This window comes from Erinaceus europaeus, chromosome 2, assembly GCF_950295315.1.
Source record: "Erinaceus europaeus chromosome 2, mEriEur2.1, whole genome shotgun sequence".
NCBI classification, from domain to species: Eukaryota; Metazoa; Chordata; class Mammalia; order Eulipotyphla; family Erinaceidae; genus Erinaceus; species Erinaceus europaeus.
Window position 1 is genome coordinate 192,384,898 of NC_080163.1, and position 18,488 is coordinate 192,403,385.

At 45.8% G+C, this 18,488-nt stretch overlaps 1 long non-coding RNA gene across 1 annotated transcript in view; it reads right to left on the bottom strand.

Annotated features, from left to right (window-relative positions):
- Nucleotides 1–18,030, bottom strand: part of LOC132537048 (uncharacterized) — an 89,560-nt gene extending 71,530 nt beyond the window's left edge. Inside the window, exon 1 of the long non-coding RNA XR_009548557.1 lies at nt 18,001–18,030. This is a non-coding gene — a long non-coding RNA (uncharacterized LOC132537048). The remainder of the gene's footprint in view (nt 1–18,000) is intronic.
- Nucleotides 18,031–18,488: the final 458 nt, after the last annotated feature.

An 18,488-nucleotide genomic window follows, 5' to 3' on the forward strand; every position in this document is an offset into this window, starting at 1 on the left:
CCATTTTGTTGCCCTTGTTGTAGCTTCGTTGTGGTTATTATTATTGCCCTTGTTGACGCAATTTGTTGTTGGATAGGACAGAGAGAAATGGAGAGAGGAGGGGAAGACAGAGAGGAGGAGAGAAAGACAGACACCTGCAGACCTGCTTCACCGCCTGTGAAGCGACTCCCCTGCAGGTGGGGAGCCGGGGGCTCGAACCGGGATCCTTACGCCGGTTCCTGCGCTTTGCGCCACATGCGCTTAACCCACTGCGCCACCGCCCGACCCCCCCCCCCCCGTCATTTTTTTTATTTGACCTTTATTAACAGATACTTGCAGCTTGTTGACTTTTTTTAAATAAAAAATCAAGTTGTAAACTTTTATTACAAATTAAAAATGAGGTTCTTAAAAATCTCAACTTGACCAGATATGAAACAATTTAAAAACCTTTAAAGGTGTACTGAGAAAAACCAGGCCTTTAAAAAAAAAAAAAACAACAAAAAAAAACCACACACGGTTGTCATTACCAAAAAGAGACATCTTTAGGTAAAAATAATAAAATCCCCATGCTGCATAGATAATGCAGATAGTCTGGTTATCTGCTCAAGGGACAAAAAGCAAGCACTTAATGTCTTCAGCTCATTCCTGTTGTTGAAACCATATCCATTCCTTACATTGAACCATTTTACTGTTACCATAACCTTCGTTGCCTTGACCTTGTCCCTGCCAGCAGGCACCACCAATGTGAGGCTGCCTGGGCAGCCGCTCCCTGCGCCGTTGCCATTGTACCGGGCTTGGTGTCGGTGGTGCTAGGGCAGGGGCAGCTGGCAGCTGCTGGGTCTCGCCACCCTGCTCACGGTTGTGGTGATGGTGACTGGGGCCGGCTGCAGCTGCAGCTCCTCCCAGGGTGCGATGGTAACTAGGCAGCGGTGGCGGTGGGGCTGCTCAGGGCTCTCTGGGGTCAGCTCTCAGCTTGTCATTTTTAAGCCAGGTTCTAGTAGGAATGAACATGTCTGGCTCCACTCAGAAACATTTCTTTTTAATATTTACTATGGCTTTCAATTTCCCATCCTTTCCCATCCAAGTTCAGCTCATTAGCATATCCTGTAACAAGTCTAGAATGAAATTTTCAAGAGAAAATGATCTTCTCTCCTACTTCCAAAAGCCTAAAGATTCAGTGGAAAGACAGAGGTATTTATTCCTTCTAGCGTAGGTGATTGTCTTATGATTAATCAAAAAGTAGCTACAATTCAAGGGCCAGAGGGTAAGCTGTTGCCCAGGGGTTCTGTTCAACATTTTGTTAATTAGGAAATTCCTGAGCCCAATTAGTCAAGTAATGATTTGAATATTTTCTTTGTAAATAGATTTAGGTAAATTAGTTCTCTTCCAGGACCATATTTAAAGCTGAATCTCCATCAAAATCCAAAGGCACACATCTGTGAAAAATGGCAAAAAAGGCTCCAAGTTCTAGGTTTAATCCACCATACCACCATAAGCCAGAGTTGAGCAGTGCTCTGGTAAAAAAAAATAATAATAATCTAAATAAAAAATAAATCTACCATCCACAAAGTATGTCTTTGGGGGAAAAATAATTTCATGGGAGAAGAATGGAGATTCCTTTTGAGAGATAAGAACAACTTTTTGGGAAAATTTGACCAGTGAGGAAAGCAGAATTTTATGAGTAGACATTTTTTTTCACCGTGTCTCTTCTGGCTAACGTCCTAGCTGGCCTTCTGTTACCCCTTCACAATGTCCTCTGTGTTAACTAAGCTATTTAAAGATGGCATCGAAGAACACATGGTGAGTTCCTCACCATTTCTTAATCTCATATGTGAAGGTGGTGTGCATGTTACTAATCGCCACTTATTTTTCTCTAATCCGTCTTTCTAATGCCTACTTAAGCAGTATCTGAAGAACTCAAATGGGTAGAGGATAATATTACCTGTTTGGACACCACAGAACATTCATATTTAATCTTTTTTTCCCCTTCTTTCTCTCACTCATTCATTGGCCCATGTACTCCCAATGTGCAGGTGTTTAAAAACCCTGAAAATCATGCTTTCTCTTCATTTTTTGCTGAGTTTATGTGTGAAGAAATATATTATTTTAAATGTCTGTTTTCTTTTTTATTAATTTTATTTTTGAAAGAGATGCAGAGACACACACAGAGAGAAACCCATATTTAATTTTAAATGTCTTTTTTTCAGAAATGTTTCTTTTTAATATTCTGTTTACTTATCTATTACCTGGGTAGAGACAGAAATTGAGAGGGAAGCAGGAGATGATGAGATTAGAGAAAGGACAATTAGGAAAGTGCCCTTCATTTTCCCAGGATGCCAGTTTTGACCTGTGACCTTCTGACCTGCATGTGGTGTGCAGGTGCCAGTGTGAGCAGAATGAGTGACTATTCCATGAACTAATGTCCCCACACTTGGCTTCTGTCTGGGAAGTGCTGGCTAAGGAGTAAAAGGCTAGTAGCTGAGGGACTAGTGTGGGAGAGGCTTCACCTTGAACTTTGCTGTGAAGTGTGCTGATCACAGTAACAGCCATCCAGAAATCAGAAGTGCACCATCTCTAGTCTCTGCTACTGTCTCCTCCTGTGCTGACTTCAGACTCAGCCATGTACTTTCTCTGGCCCCCTGGACATTGACAGGTGGGAATCAGGCAGAGTCCTCAGTGCCTGTCTGGCTGTGGGGAAACCTTCTTCCAGCACTGAGGAAGCTAAGTGCCACCCTGTGGAGGCCTGGGGAACAGGCAAGACACACATAGTAGCTCGAGTGGAGCTGTTAGCTGCCTGCAGACACACGTGACCGCAGCAGATGCAGAGCTGCCCTGAGGAGCCCACCAAGGGCTGATCTGAGCCCCGAGCAAAGAGAGGGATCATCTAAGGCATAAGAGTCAGGAAGTGATCTTTATTATAGCAATAAACAAGAAAATACAGTAAAAGACTATATAACTCCATATATACCATGAAAAGAATAATAAGCGAGAAATTTCTGTGAAAAGACCATGGTGTAAGGGATCAAGTAAAATGACTCAAATGAAATGAGCTGGATATGGAAGGTTGACATTTTCCATTGTGACCCCACTAGACAAAAAGGTTAAAAGAACTGTCTTAGTCAGATGGCTTCATGTCTTCCACCAGGAAGTTTACACATAGATGGCAGGACTGAGGAATAATTCAAAATTCTGCAAAGTATTAGAATATAATTGTTCTCAATTGGATAGCATACTAATAGGAAAGGAAGTTCTAGGAAGGGGAAGGCTGGCTGTAGGCATTCCAGCAGACACCCAGGTGGCCTCACTGATTGCAGACCTGCCAGGGGAGCCCCCAGCAAGGTGCTGAGAGGAGCCCTGAGCTCCTTAGCAGCTGAGCAGGGTGTAGACAGGGTGCTGCCTGGACCCCACTCAGAGAGGTCTGAGATGGTGCATCACTGCGCCTTTCTGTAGGTGTCACTCTCCCAGCTTGAAATTAGGAGGCTGTCTTATTGTCATGCCTGAAATGAAACACAGAGAGCTGTCTTAGTTAAGTCACATTCTCAGATAGTAGCTTCCTCTTGATTCCTGAAGAAATGTATTATCCCAGGAGAAAATTTCTCCAAGGAGATGAATGCATGAAGAGGCTGAGTGTTGCCCACCTGGTGAGCACACATGCCACAGTGAGCAAAGACCTGGGTTCTTGTCCCTGTGTTCACCTGCAGAAAAGGAAAGCTTCAGGAGCTGGAAAGCAGAGCTGTAGGTGTCTCTCCTTCTCTCCTTCTCTGTCTCTCCCTCCCATTTTAATTACTGTCTCTAGCCATTAGGTAAATTTAATTATTATCAAAAGCATTAAATATATTAAAACCTAGTCAGCACATAGTAGAAAACTTTCCTCTCAAATCAATACAACAAATTTCTGCAGCCCCCACCCAGACTGTGCTGCCAGAAGGATGAAGTCCTGCCATTGTTGGGATGTGATTCTCTTGACTTGTTTCAATCAACCAGAACACCGTGCGTCTCACACAGACTGGTTGCTAGACTAATCTCACATGGCCTAGGCTCACCCAGACTCATGGTGTAGATGAGCAGTGTCCAGGAGCCTGGTCACCTTTGTGCCACTGGCATCAGTCAGGAAGAAGGCGCCTACCTCTAGCAGGAACAGGGGACCAGGATGGAGGGCCTCACTCCTTCCTCTCCTCCTCGTTAAGCTCTGTATGGTTGTGGGTGCACAGCACGACCATGAGGCAGGAGAACTGAGTGCGGGTGGCCTCCTTCTGGTGGACCAGATGGACACAGTCCCTGATATCCTCCACTGCCAGGTTCATGGGGATGATGGGGTTGCCCAAGGCATAGTTGTAGAGTGACACCTTGTGGGTGGCCCTGTCCCCATAGCCCATCAGATAGTCAACCCTGAGCTCAGAGTCGGTGAGGTCCAGCAGAGGCAGCCATGAGAGGGCCCCGTACAGACGGGTGGACACGGAGCTCTGCCAGATGCTATCCATATCATGGAGGGCAGTGACAGTGTCACTCCTCTGTTCCACAGCCACCAAGATGCCCTTCTGGTGGCCTCTGCCAACAGAGCTGCCCAGGGTCCAGGTAGAGTCACCTCCAGCGCAGAGACCTGTGAACATAGCAGTGGGTTTAGCAGTGGAAAAAGGAGGCACCCCAGGCAGCAGAGCAGAGGCAGTGAGAGGATGAAGGACTCGGAGAACTAAGGTGCCGAGGGTCCACTACCTCACTGACACCATTGCAGAGGGACTGATGGGGAGAGCAAACCCAGTCTTAAATCTAGGAGACAAGTCCTGCATGTCAGCAGGAAAATGTTTAATGAGAGTTGAGACAGGAGACCAGGACTCCCTAATTTTTACTGAGTTTGAAGGTGTGGAACTGGAGTTGGCTTTTTAATTGAGAACTTAAGAGGTTTCTGTAAACTTGGCACTGGAGGTTATCATGCTGGGTCATTGTTAATTGTGGTGTATATTCTGGTCCCATTTCTCCAGGGAGTTTGGTTTTCAGTGTCCTGAGCTTGTTTTCAGGAGGGGATAGATGGCCAGAGAGGTGGCACTTGCAGCAAAGGGTGCAGTTCCCCTCTCCCCTGCTGAAGTGACCTGGGGACCTGGGCTAGAGGAGGAGCTGACCTCGGGTGTCCTCTAGTAGCTGCTCCAAAAGGAAGGACTCCTGGCAGCTGGAAGCTGAGCTGGAGTCTTCCTGTTCCTGTGACAGGTCCTCAGTCACGGGTGGTGGTGCCATTACATTTTCCTGGTGATAGTCACAGTCTGTGAGGAGAGAAATCCAAGCATAGGTTCAGGCTGAGGTGCCATGATGATCCCATCATGACCACATAGTGTGCCCACAGCATGGCAAGGGAGCTATGTTTTTCTTGGAGACGTGCATGGTTTCAGGGGGCTACTGGGTTCCTGCCAATCCTGCATCCCCCCCATGGGATTGGTTTTCAGGGTCATTAGCTTGTTTCAGGAAGGAAGATCTGACCTGGTAGGAGGCATTTACAGGAACCCAGGGGGTCCCCTCTCCCCTGATGGTCTCCACATGCCAGGCTGGGGGAGTCATCGGCTTCTCGTGGAAGCTCCTCAGTGGCTGGCATTTGGCCCACTTCATGCTCCTGCAGATGTTTGCCATCTAGATGGAGAGAAACCTCAGTCTAGGTCCAGGCTGACCATGAAGAGACTCACCTCATGTAGAATATGACACATGGGCCTTCTCCTGGACCTTCTGTGCTAAGAAGGCTGTGTGTCTGTGTCTCTTTGTCCCTGAATCTGACAGGAGACCCTGCCCTCACATGTGCCCAAGAACAATGTTGACAAAATAAAGAGGAAGATTCTCTTATACATTCCTGTGCCTGGAATGCCATGAATTCCTCATGAGGAAGAGCTCTACAGAGCAGCCCAATCTGCCACAAAGAAAGAAGTAGAGAAGCAAGGACTGTCCCTAGAGCCTTTTACAGAGCAGTGAGCTGGTCACTGTCTACTGAATGCACTGAGGACTGTTGCCTGCGCTTTTCCCTGTCAGAAGGTATTGAAGCGAAGCTGGAAACCATTTACTCTGAGTCTTTGCAGTTAATGTCTCACTCCAGTCAGCCTCTACTCAGATTGCCCTGACACTCACCTGCAGGGGGCTCTGTGGTTTCTTCCATTCTGAAACTCACAGGTCCCTGATCATCTTCCTCAGAGTCCTGGGAGAGAAAGAAGTCAGGGTTACAGTAAACCTTGGGAATGAGCTCTGGAAGAACACATTTCCCAGCTGCTCTGTTTCTCCAGAGAGAGAGAGAGAGAGCCCTGTGTCCAGCAACAAAGCTACTTGAACCCTGGGGGTGACTGTGGTTTAGAGTTGACACTAGAGTTTAGTGATTCCTTGGGTTTTCAGTGCATGTTGAGAAGTGTGTTGACAAGGATATGTGGATTTCTTCCTGCTTGGTCTCTAGTCTCAGGATATACACACAGGTAACTCCCAGTTGAGTGAGCAATTTGTAATTTGAAGTGCCAACTATCTTGGGAGTCGGGCCTTAGCGTCGCAGGTTAAGCACACTTGGCACAAATCACAAGGACAGGTGTAAGGATCCCGAGTCAATTCTCGGGCTCCCACCTGGAGAGGAGCCACTTCACAAGCAGTGAAGCAGGTCTGCAGGTGTCTATCTTTCTTTCCCCCTCGCTGTCTTCCCCTCCTCTCTCCATTTCTCTCTGTCCTATCCAATTACGATGACAACAAAAATCATAACTGCAGACATATAACAAGAGCAACAAATGGAATAAATAAATATTAAAAAAAAATTTTAAACTGTAAAAAAATGTCAGCTATCTAATCAAATTATTGGAAAGAAAAAACCCACAATTCCCCCAACATGATGAGAAGCATTGCCTGGTATATGAAGAAGCAGGAAAGTGTCATCAATGCTGCAGAGTGAAGGACAACCCTGACATGATGCAGATGCTCAAATTATGCAAAAGAAAAAAGAAAAAAACACAAACTTCTACTCCACCTATTGACATGATATAAACAGAAATATGTTCATGATGGATAAAAATTAGCGAAGAAATTGAAGTAATTTAAAACCAATCATTTAGTAGCTTAAAAAATATCTGAAAGTCACATATATTCAGTCCTTATTTAGTCCCACCAGCATTATTACTGGAGCTTTAGGCAGGCACCACTGCCAGTGGCCATTTTTTCCTTTCTATTTTATTTTATAGGACAGAGAGAAATTGAGAGAGGAGGGGGACAGAGAGGGAGAAGAGACAGAGATAGAGACACCTGCATGACTGCTTCCAGGCTTGTGATGTCTCCCCTCTGGGTCACTGTAGATGAGGACTTGTGTGTTCAACCCGCTGTGTTAACCGCCCAGCTGGAAAGGCTTATTCTTTATTTAATTTAATTTAATTTAATTTATTAGAGACATCCAGAAATAGGTATGGGGTAAAATAGGGGGGGGGAGAGGGGGGAAAGAGAGAGAACTGCAGCTCTGCTTCACCACTCACAAAGCTTTTTCCCTGCAGGTGGGGACGAGGGCTGGTACCCAGGTCCTTACATATTATAATCTGTGAACTCAAACAGGTGCGTGGAAGGCATAATCTTGACACACTAAGTTGCTAGTGGAGACAAGAGTGGAAGGAGGAATTGGTTTTATAATAGATCAGTATAAATTATTCCACCATAAAGGCGGTAGAGAATTGAACAAAGAGCACACAGTGCCCAAGGAACCTGCATGCATTATCAAAGGGTCTAATATATCTGTAAGCAAATCTCATGAGAACAATACAGAAAACAGGGAAGAAGAACTACCTGAGCTCATAATGACTAAAGCTTCCTAACTCAGTGAGAGAAGTCAATCGACACATTTGAGACAGATACTCAAATTTTCTATGCTCAAGTTCACATGACTCATTTCTCTATATTCCATAAATGTGTGAAGCCACCTAATAGCTTTCACCTCCTCACTTCACTAAGCATAATCACATTCATTCTACCCCCCCCAAATGGAATTGTCAAATTATCTTAATGTTTGTGAGAACTATGGAGTTATTTGTTATGGGAGACACAGAGCTTTGGAGTGGGGTGAGCATGGAAATCTACCCCTATATTTATGTGAGCATATTTTTATTTATTTATTTATTTTTATTTAAGAAAGGATTAATTAACAAAACCATAGGGTAGGAGGGGTACAATTCCACAGAATTCCCAACACCCAATCTCTGAGCTTATTAACCATTATTCAGTCACTAGTGAAAATGTAGGCAAGAGAATGTCTTTGGCGGGCCAGGCAGTGGCACACCTGGTTCAGCACATGTAGTATTAAACACAAGGACCAGCGCAAGGACTCGGGTTCAAGGCACTGACTCCTTAGTTGTAGGTGGATTGCTTCACTAGCAACAAAGAAGGTCTGTGGTTGTCTCTCTCCTCCCCACTCTCAATTTCTGTCTGTCCTATCCAGTAAAATGGAGAAAAAATACAGATTCCAGGAGCAGTAGATTTTTTAGTGCTGGTACTTAGTCCCAGCTATAAACTTGGAGACTAAAAAAAAATATTTGTTCTTCATTATAAATATCTTGGATACAGCACTGCAATTCCAGAAATCAAATGATACACCAAGAACTATATTGCCACCAGGGCTGGTGGCTGCATCATGACTCCACTGCTCCTGGCTGCCATCGACGTCTTCTTTTTTCATTTTATTTCATAGAGAGGAAACAAGGGGGAGAAAGGGGCAGAGGATTAGACAGACACCTGCAGTACTGCTTCACCACTCAGGAAGCTCCCCTGCTGCAAGTAGGACCCAGGGCCTTGAACCCAGGTCCTCTTGCATGGTGACATGTGCACTCTGCCAGGTGCACCACTGTCTCCCCCCACCCCCTTTCTTGCTTTTTTCCAGTTGAATAAGGAAAACTGGGCTCAATATTTTCTCTTCACTTAAAAGTGTCACCCTGTCCAGGGGTAAATAATCTACTGAAAACCACACAGACCACTCTGTATACACAACAGTCAACTGGGGAAAAAAATCCATGTGCACAGAAAAGCTGTCTCCTGAAAACAGTTCAGTACAAGAGCCATCAAGGATTGACACAAGAAGCCTTCTGGAAAAAATTGTGACATTTCAGGTGCCATGGTCTCTCCAGGTTTAAGTCAAATTAATTATTGTTGCATATAGTCCCAGCTTCCTTTTCTGTGTATACACAGACCTGTGTCTCTGCGGGAAAATACACTTTCCTGTCTGGTACATTCTGGATTCTTCCCTCATCTCTAGACCTCTTTCTGTCCAAGGCAGGAGCTTAGAATGTATGTTCTAGTCTTAGAAACACTTACAATGATGTCATCCTCAAAAAAAGCAGCCATTTTCCTGAACATTGTAGAACAATTAGATAACCCTCCTATATTTATGAGCTCACTAAGACAACCTTTCACTCAGGTTGCATCTTTCCATGTAGTGTCTTATTTGTTAATCATAATGATCCATGATCATATTTCCCTTATTAATTGTATGAAAATAGTAATTAACTTATTAGGTAATTATTGTCACCCTTAAAGTGCTTGAGGATACTAATGAAATAAGTCATGCATTATAAGTTCAGTTAAATATATTTTCTATGAGACTGAAAGAATTAAGATGTATTTTCCATGTCACTTTGTTTTAATTGCCACTGGGGTTATCACAGTGGCTGCCTGATGAATCCACTGTTGTTACTGATCATTCCCCCGTTTCTGTGTGTTTGTTTTTGAGAGGGCCGAGAGAAATTGAGAGGGTGGGAGACTGAGTTGAAGAGAGGAATGAATTTGCTGCCCTGCTAACTGCTTATGAAGCTTCCCCTGCAGATGAGGAGTGGGGATTGAACCTAGAACCTTGGGCATGGTAACAAGTATGCTCACTGAACCAGGTGTGCCACCAGCCAGCCACCCAGTCTCAGTTTCTAAGGGCTGTGCACACCTTTCCATAAGTTAGAGCGAAAAGATTTACCTCAAAGAAAGCGTGCACATGTTTACAATGAGTCAATAAGTGCAGCAAGCAAGTAGAAAGAAAAATAAAGGCACCATAAAGTATTGAATCAAATAGTTTATACTTAGACCTAGATACCTCTTCACCCACTTCCTATTTCACTTCCTGGATCACACTAAGGCTAAACTTGTCAGACAAAGTAAGGACAACAAAAGCTGAGTAAGGGCAAGAGACCAGCAGACTTCAATGATGGCTCTTGGTCACCACCAGGCCACCCCATCATCTGGGGCCCAGTCAGGAAATCCTGGGATTCCCACATAGACACGATGGGCCTAGACCTCTGACAGAGACCTGTCTGCACCGTCACTGGTCATCTCCATCAGGAGCAACACCATAAACCTCTTGTGGGCCTCTACAGGACCTTGCCCTCAATGTGGAACAGCAGTGGTAGGGACTGCCCCACTCTCCGAAGGGAGGCTGGGTCAACATACTCTGCCACTGGAGGAAGACTGGTCCTGACATGAGTGCAGCCTAGAAACGTAAAGGAATCACGTGAGATCAGCCAAAAGGGGAAGGATGAGTAGAGATGATCTCACTTGTAGGCATAACATAAGGTTCAACAACAGAAAGGAGAAACACGGAACAGAACGTGGACTGGTTGGTGTATTGAGCCAAAGGGAAGGACTCTGGGGAGGGAGGGCAGGGAGAGGGCTAGGCTGGGGGTGGGGACAGGGCTGATTGTGGAGTCCTGGAGCATGATGGGAAAGGACCTAAGTCAGTGAAGAGAGTGTTTTGCAGATACCTATCAAGGTGCAATGTAAAGATTACCTTTGTGTCAAGAACTGTACAAAACCATAAACCTATAATAATATTAGTTTAAAAGATAAAAAGTCAAGTTATTTCAAACTTGCTTTCTTAGTGTTTTATTCATAATATTTCACTTAAAGTCTGGCCAAACCTAAAAAGCTGCTTAAATGCTGTGCCCATCATAAAGCCAGGCAGAGGCTCATGTGCCATGGAAAGGACCTTGTGCACGAGCAAAGGGAGCTGCAGAGTGGGAGCTGTCACTGGGTGTCTCTCCTCTCTGTTCCCTTCCCCATATCCTTCTCTTGTCTCTCAGGTACTTTCAAAGTAATTTGAAGAGGACTTTGCTCAACAGTGTTGTCCACTGACTGAATTCATTGCCTTGTGTCACACAAAATAAATTCAGTGAATGAATTGCTCATTCCCTCACTCCCAGGTCCCTGTCACCATGTGCAGGCTGGGAATGCAAACACTTTGCAGAAATTCAGTGTGAGTGTCTGTGAGTCCCGGGAAGCATCTCTGGCATTGGCTTGTCCTGTCTCCCTCGTGCCCAGTTGGAAGAGCAGGCCAGTGGTGGGTCCTCCAGGCTGGGTCCCCGCTGGCCTCTGACTCTGCATCGCTCCTTCACCCTCTCCACCCTGGCTGCCCTTCCCCAGGACTCAGGGCCCTGCCCAGTCTCCCTTCTTCCCCTCTGCTGCCTGCCCAGTGCTGGACAAAAACCTTGCAGAAAAGCCACCTCTTCTGTCCTCAGGGCAGCAGAGAAGCAGCAGATGTGGGGTCAGGAGCAGGGGGAGCAGGTATGCACTTCGTGTTGGAGATGAGCAGCACGTTGGAATATAAGATCATTTGTCTTTTCTGCCACTTCCGCCCCTTCTGGAATTTGGCAGGGCCGAAGAGCAGGATGCGGCCACAAGGCACCACTGGGATGTTCTCCTCTTGCGGGCCACTCTCCTCCACAGAAGTCCTGCAACGCAGCAGACCCACAGGGCAGCTTGTCAGCTGGCATTCGGGACACAGGGGCTCATGCTGATGCCAGCACTCACAGCATTACAGAGGAATCTCAGTCTCCTAGAAGGACTCAGCACCCCCACTCAGGAGTCCTGAGCTACACAGAGCTCCTGTGAGAGTTGAGGTCACTCAGGGCCAGTGGAGATGGAGGGCAGCTTGAAGGACAGGACACAGGGACTGTCACATTAGTGTCAGGGGACAAGGAAGCAGCAGAGTCACGACCTGGGAGAAAGGGACACTAAGAGGGAGTGAGGGGGAGTGAGGGTTGGGGTCCTGGTGCTTGGTGCTGTGAAGGAGCTGAGTGAGGGGTGAAAGTGTTCTGCAGATACCTCTCATGGGGAGATGAGAAATCTTACCTGTGTCAACAATCCACACTGTAGAGAATTAACACTGACCCCCAATATAAGAAAAAAAAAAAGTAAGGGGATGCTAGAGGTCAAAGGAGAGAGGATGAGAAATGTTTCAAAGAACCAGTTCAGGGCCAAGGCCTAAAGGCAGCACAGTGTCTAGAGTGTTGTGGGAAAATCATCAACCCCAAGTAGCATCTGCAGTTTTTGCCTCTGACTCTGCTGCTCTCTCTGCCCATTCCTCACCCCCTTTTCTTTCCTCTTCGCTTCTTTTCTCTTCTCTTCTCTGTCTCTCTTCCTCTGTCATGAAAATAATTTTAAACAGATCCACATGGGACCTATAGAGGTCAGATTGCATGGCCTCCAGGAGCGTGAAGAGGTCATTCCACTGTGGTCTCACATTAACATACACACTTAGATAACAGAATTATTGAAAACTGACTCTAATCTTCTTTAAGTCAGTCTTCACTTTGGGGCTGAGGGGGGCAGGAATCCCACAATCAGCAAATAATAAATCAAACATCCAAATGTTTCTCAACTCAAGGAAGTACTAAGCTATTTGTGGCTGTGCCCTGAATAAGCCCACAGGACTCTGATCCTAGCAGGTCAAGTCTGCTCTCTAGCATCAGCAGGAGGGAATCTCATGAGCACCAGTAACCGTTCATGAGACCAGGGCTGAAGCTGAGGATTCTGTCAGTGGGCATCACACAGAGCATGTCCTGGGACTGCCTTCCTCCTGCTCTGCCGGTCACACAGGGTATGTGAACAGACTCTACCTGAAGCAGGACAGACAGCCCAGACACCCTGAAAGCCGCAAAGACTTTCTGGTAGACGCAGACATCCTCTATTCTTCACTCCTTGACGCTAAAGAGAGAGCTGGACACAGCACTGCTTGCACCATCAGCTCAGTCTCCAAGACTGAAGATTCTGCTGTAGCCAATGCCCCTGGGCTGTGATGTCATCGGTCAAAGGTCAGTGTCATAACTGACCAGCTGACAGCATGACTGAATCCCTGAAGCATGTTACACTACCCATCTTATTTATTAAAATCTTTTTCTTTTGAGATGACTGTAGACTTTCAGGCTTTTACTAGAAATAATAGAAATGTCGCAAGCCTTGCCCCATTTCACACAGTAGTTATATCATTATATAATTCTAAACAGTAAATATCACAGCCAGATATTCACATGGGTGCTGTCACACACTATTTCCAGGAGCATAAGTAGTGTGTGTATGTGTGTGTGTGTGTGTGTGTGTGTGTGTGTACATAATGGCATTGTTATCTCCATAAACTCATTTTAAAAATAAACAATTCAGTAGCAAATAAGTTGTAAATATTCCTTTCTTTAGTTTATTTATTTATTTATCTAAATTTCATTATTGGGGAATTAATGTTTTATACTCTACAGTAAATACAATAGTTTGTACATGCATAACATTTCCCAGTTTTCCATAGAACAGTACAACCCCCATTAGGTCCTCTGTTATCCTTTTTGGACCTGTATTCTCCCCTCCACCCACCCCAGTCTTTTACTTTGGTGCAGTACACCAGTTCCAGTTCAGGTTCAAGTTGCACATATTCTATGATGTCCTTCAACTCTAGTATAAAGATACACATCCGAGTAACCACTAGAGGACTTGTGTAGCCTAGAATAGATAGATGCCTTAGCTTTTTGCTATATCTTTTCTCTTTTTTTTTATTATTAGGTCTTTCATTTTCTTTTTAATTTGCTATTAATTTTGTTACAAGATTGTGATCACAGTGTACAGTTCCGCACCACCAGAGTACTGTATCCCCTCTCTCCCAAAGACAACCACCAGAGTTCTCACAAGTCTCACAGTTTCCTTGCTTCTGTTTTGCTTGGATTTTTTTTTTTGACAAGTTCAGTGAATCATATCTCCAGATTCCACATATGAGTGAAACCATCTGGTGGTTGTGTTTCATATCTTCACTTATTTTGGTAAGTATGATCACTTCAGTTCCATCCATTTTGTCGTTTTTGATTGCAGAGTAGTATTTCATGGAACATCTATCCCATGAGTCCTTATTCAGTCAAGTCATCTGACGATGGGAATCTAGGTGGCGTCCACTCTTTTTCATTTTCTCTTTAATCATCATTTTATTATAGCTCACTGGGCAGGGACAGAGAAAGTGAGAGTGAATGAGCAGATGGAGAGATGGAGAAGGAGAAGGAGAGACACCTGCTGCACTGCTTCACCTGCTTGTGAAGCTCTTCCTCTTCAGGGGGACCAGTGTCTTGAACCCAGCAGCTTGTCACTAGTGCTCTGAGTCAGGTGCGCCCCTCTCCTCCACCCCTCCAGCACTTCTTTCTTAAACAGCTCAGGTAAGATGCACTCCATCTGCTCACAGGCAAGAAACATACAGATTAACATCGGTGAGAGTCACTGGTCAGAACAATCAGGGTGCTGAGCCCCAGACAGGTGTGTTTGTGTCTGTGTCTGCTTGTGTGGGGAGAGGTGGGGAGAAGCCTGTTCTCACTGCCCTGCTGCATCGTCTGAGTGCTGGACCAGGCTGAGGGCTTCCTCAGACTTCTCTTTCTTTCTTACCTTTTCCTTAGTATCCTGTGAACTGTTTGAAAGAAAATACGATGTGATGCTTGAACAGTGATTTCCTCACTCAAGTCATGAAATATGAGACAGATGTTTTGTGTCCTAAAGAAAAAGATTAAGAACAAGAGGAATTGAAGCACACATCATGGATTTCCCCCGTGCTGCTGGGAAATGGGTAAAACACGGTGAGGTGCCCCTGGTTTTATTCGACTGCTTACGTCTCCCAGTGACTCCTTGGAACACCACCTCTAAAAGGTCCAGGGATATTTGCTTTAGCTGCTGCATCCCCTCAATCTTCCCTGTGACTATGACCAGGAGGACACAGTCCAGGCCACCTGAGTAAAGTGGCCTTGCTGGGCCCTGCTCTGTCCCCTTCCTGCTCCTGCTGAGATTCACAGCCCCCTCCTCCTCACCCCTGTGGCATATCCAGGGGACTCTGTTCCCTGCTCTCACTGAGCCTTGGCCTCCTGCTCTTGCACTGCTGCCCTGAAAGGATGTGCAGGGACCTGGGGTTGGGCCACTGCACCCCGGGTCCTGCAGGAGCTGCTGCCCTCCAGGGTAGCAGAGTAGCAGGGTAGCTGAGTGCAGATGTGCTCGGTGGTGGGGTCCCGAAACCTCAGCCACAAGGCCATGTCACTGCCTCCCCTTGGAGTTTACAGGAGCTTCTTCTCTGCTTTCTGAGGACTGGGGACCCGGGAATCTCCATAGGTTACAGGGAGGGCAGGTGGGATTGTGCCTGTGTGTCAGTGAATGAACTGTGAACCATGAAGCCCCCTGTAAGGTAATGAAAAAAAAGGCTGTAGAGACGGAGGTTGGCCCATGTCTACAACCTTAGGGGAAGTGGGGTGGCTCGCAGTGGGGAGACTGAGCAGTCAGAACTCTGGTGCTGGGAATGGTGTGAATTCAAAGCCCTGTCGACAGGCAATTTTGTAAAATTAAAAAATGAATCAATTAATTAAAAAATAGACAGCACATGGTAGGCAATAGCAAGGTGAACACAGCACACCTTTAATTTCATTAGATGTTTAGCGTGAAGTGGCCTTTTCTTCCTGCTCTTTCCACACCACGGTTATCGCTGAGGCTCATTGCCTGCCGGACTCCACCTTTCCTGGAGACCTTTTTATTTTTTTTATTCTCTTTTTTTTTGTTCCATTTTTCTTTTGATGGTGACACAGAAACAGGGAGAGAAGACAAAGGGGAGAGACCCTTGCAGCACTGCTCATCAGCTCATAAAGCCCTCTCTCTCTCTCTCTCTCTCTCTCTCACACACACACACACACACGCACACGCACACACACACACACGGACCCGGGACTTGAACCGCAGCTGCACTGTGGTGATAACACGTGCACTCTTCCAGCTGAGCCACCACCTGGGGGTGGTCTTTGAACTGAGCCCTCTGTTTGCACACAACAAGGGCAGTTTGTGCACTGTGGTGGGTGACTGCCCAGGTGTGAGACACACACAGACAGACGCACAGACACACACAGCAGGCAGGCAGCAGGCAGGCCTCGTCCCCTGTGTCCTCCCCAGTGGAAGCTGCCTCACCCTGAGGCCTGCAGTGAGAGCTCTGTTTCTCCTTCCCTGTACCTTCTATCTCGCCCTCTCTCAGCCTATTTCTCTCTGTCTCTGTCATAAAAAAATAATGAGGAAAAAACAATGAAAGGACAGCTGGCCGCTGGGAGCATTAAATGTATCACACAGACAGCAACCCCCATAGAAAACCCATGCGGCAAAAATGAAGAAATAAATGCATTTAAATTTTTATAAAATCAGACTCCATATGACAGTTAAATGTGTTATATTGAAGAGGTATCAATACAACTAAATATTAGGATGAACTCTGTGTAGGAAATTGTTGCCTCCACCAACTAGGTTGTTGGCCTGTGGATAAAAAGTACTTCCTCCCTCCCTTCCTTCCTTCCTTCCTCCCTCCCTTCCTTCCTTCCTTTCTTTCATAATATCTCTATTTTTATCATGCCTAGGGTCTCACTCCTCCAAAGCTGTTTTGTTTTGTTTTGTTTTTCCCAGATAAGGACAGAGAGGGGAAAGCTCTCAGCACTGTCGTCTTCTACAGTGTGGTGAGGCCCAGGCCTGAGCCCAGGTGGTGCACAGGGCAAAGCGGGCAACTGTCTGGCTCGGCCATCTTGCTGGTCCGGAAGGGTCTTTCCTACCTCTATTCTAGCTTTTACCTCATTTTATAACACTTCAACACACTAACTGCCAGACAGTTCTCATCTCTTTTTTTTTTTACTTTTAAATTTATTTTTAGTTTTTTTATTAGAGAGTTAATATTCATTCACAAAACTGTAAGGTAATAGGGGTACAGTTCCACACGGTTCTCACCACCAGAATTCAGTGTCCTGACTCCTCCATTTCACCTGGGTGATGTTGGGAGTGTTTGTCACCAGAAATCTTGTTTTTATAGCTTCAATGAGAGGGAAGCTAATGTGCAAAACACCAGAGGAAGCTATGCACAGTTTCACTTATCTGAGAGAAAATTTCTCCCAAGATCACCAATATAGGCTGATTCTATAACTAATCTATGTGTGTGTGTGTGTGTGTGTGTGTGTGTGTGTGTGTGTGTGTGTGTGTGTGTGTATACCCCTGTCCCCAATTTTTATAGTGGTCCTGCCTTTACCCCCTTTCTAGTTCACCCCCTGCCATCTATTACTACTTCCAGGAGTCTTTCCCCCCCCTTCTCTCTCAGATAAGTGAAACTGTGCAAAGCTTCCTCTGGTGTTTTCCGAATTCGCTTCCCTTTCATTGATGCTATAAAAACAAGCTTCCTGGTGAAATTCAAGAGAAGGGGAGAAAAGAAGATAAAATGCATAAAATTCACACAAACTTATTGTGAGTACTTCCCCCACCAATAAAAAGTTAAAAAATGTAAAAAAAAAATAATAAAATAAAATAAAGATATCCCTTCCAGAGGTAAATTATCTACAGGAAACAAAAAACAATCATCAATATGTAAACATCAACATCAGGTTGTTTTTGGTGGGACTGTGTGAGTCAGGAGGCCTGTCCTGCTCACTGGGTGGAGAGACGCCCAGCTCTCTGACAGAGAGTTTGCTGAGTTGGCAAAGAAATCTTCTAGATGGAGAGGAAATTGCGTGGGGGTTCAGGTGGTGGTGCCAGTGGTTAATTGCACATGTTACCATGCACAAGGAGCCAGGTTCAAGTCCCTGGTCCCCACCTGCAGAGGGCTTAGAAGCTGCATGTGTTTGCTTGAATCAGAGCCATTGGGGGACAGTTGAGAGCACACAGCTGTCCTTGTGGGGGTCAGAGCACGTGTGGCTAATAGAGCCCCAGATGGAGCTGTGCTCCCCCCAAGAGTCATGAGGAGACAGGGTCAGGCTGCAGTCTTACTGAAAACAGACCACGAAGATGCGGTCTCTCCAGCCCAAGACCAGCAATGTTCGGGCTTTCTTTCCTTTCCTCTTGTTGAATGTCACCCACATGTCCCGCAGGGTCAACGTGTACTTGATTCTGCAGTCACTCTTCAACCTGGAGAGGGAACAGAGCACAGATAAGTCACCTGGCATCTCCAGCATTCTGGGAGCAGCTGGGTTTCTCCTGGGGAGATGGTGGGTGTGTTTCTGTGTCTCCTTCCCCTCTGAGCTGAGCCTTGAGAGCACAGCAGAGGGAGGGCTGGGGCCTGAGTGCTGTGTGCTGACTGGAGCCCGGCCCAGGATGTCCCTGAACACTCCTTACCAGTGGGAGGAAAGCAGCCATTTTCCAGAACATTGTAGAACAATTAGATACCCCCCTATATTTATGAGCTCGCTAAGAGAACCTTTCACTCAGCATCTTTCCATGTAGTGTCTTATTTGTTAATCATAATGATCCATGATCAT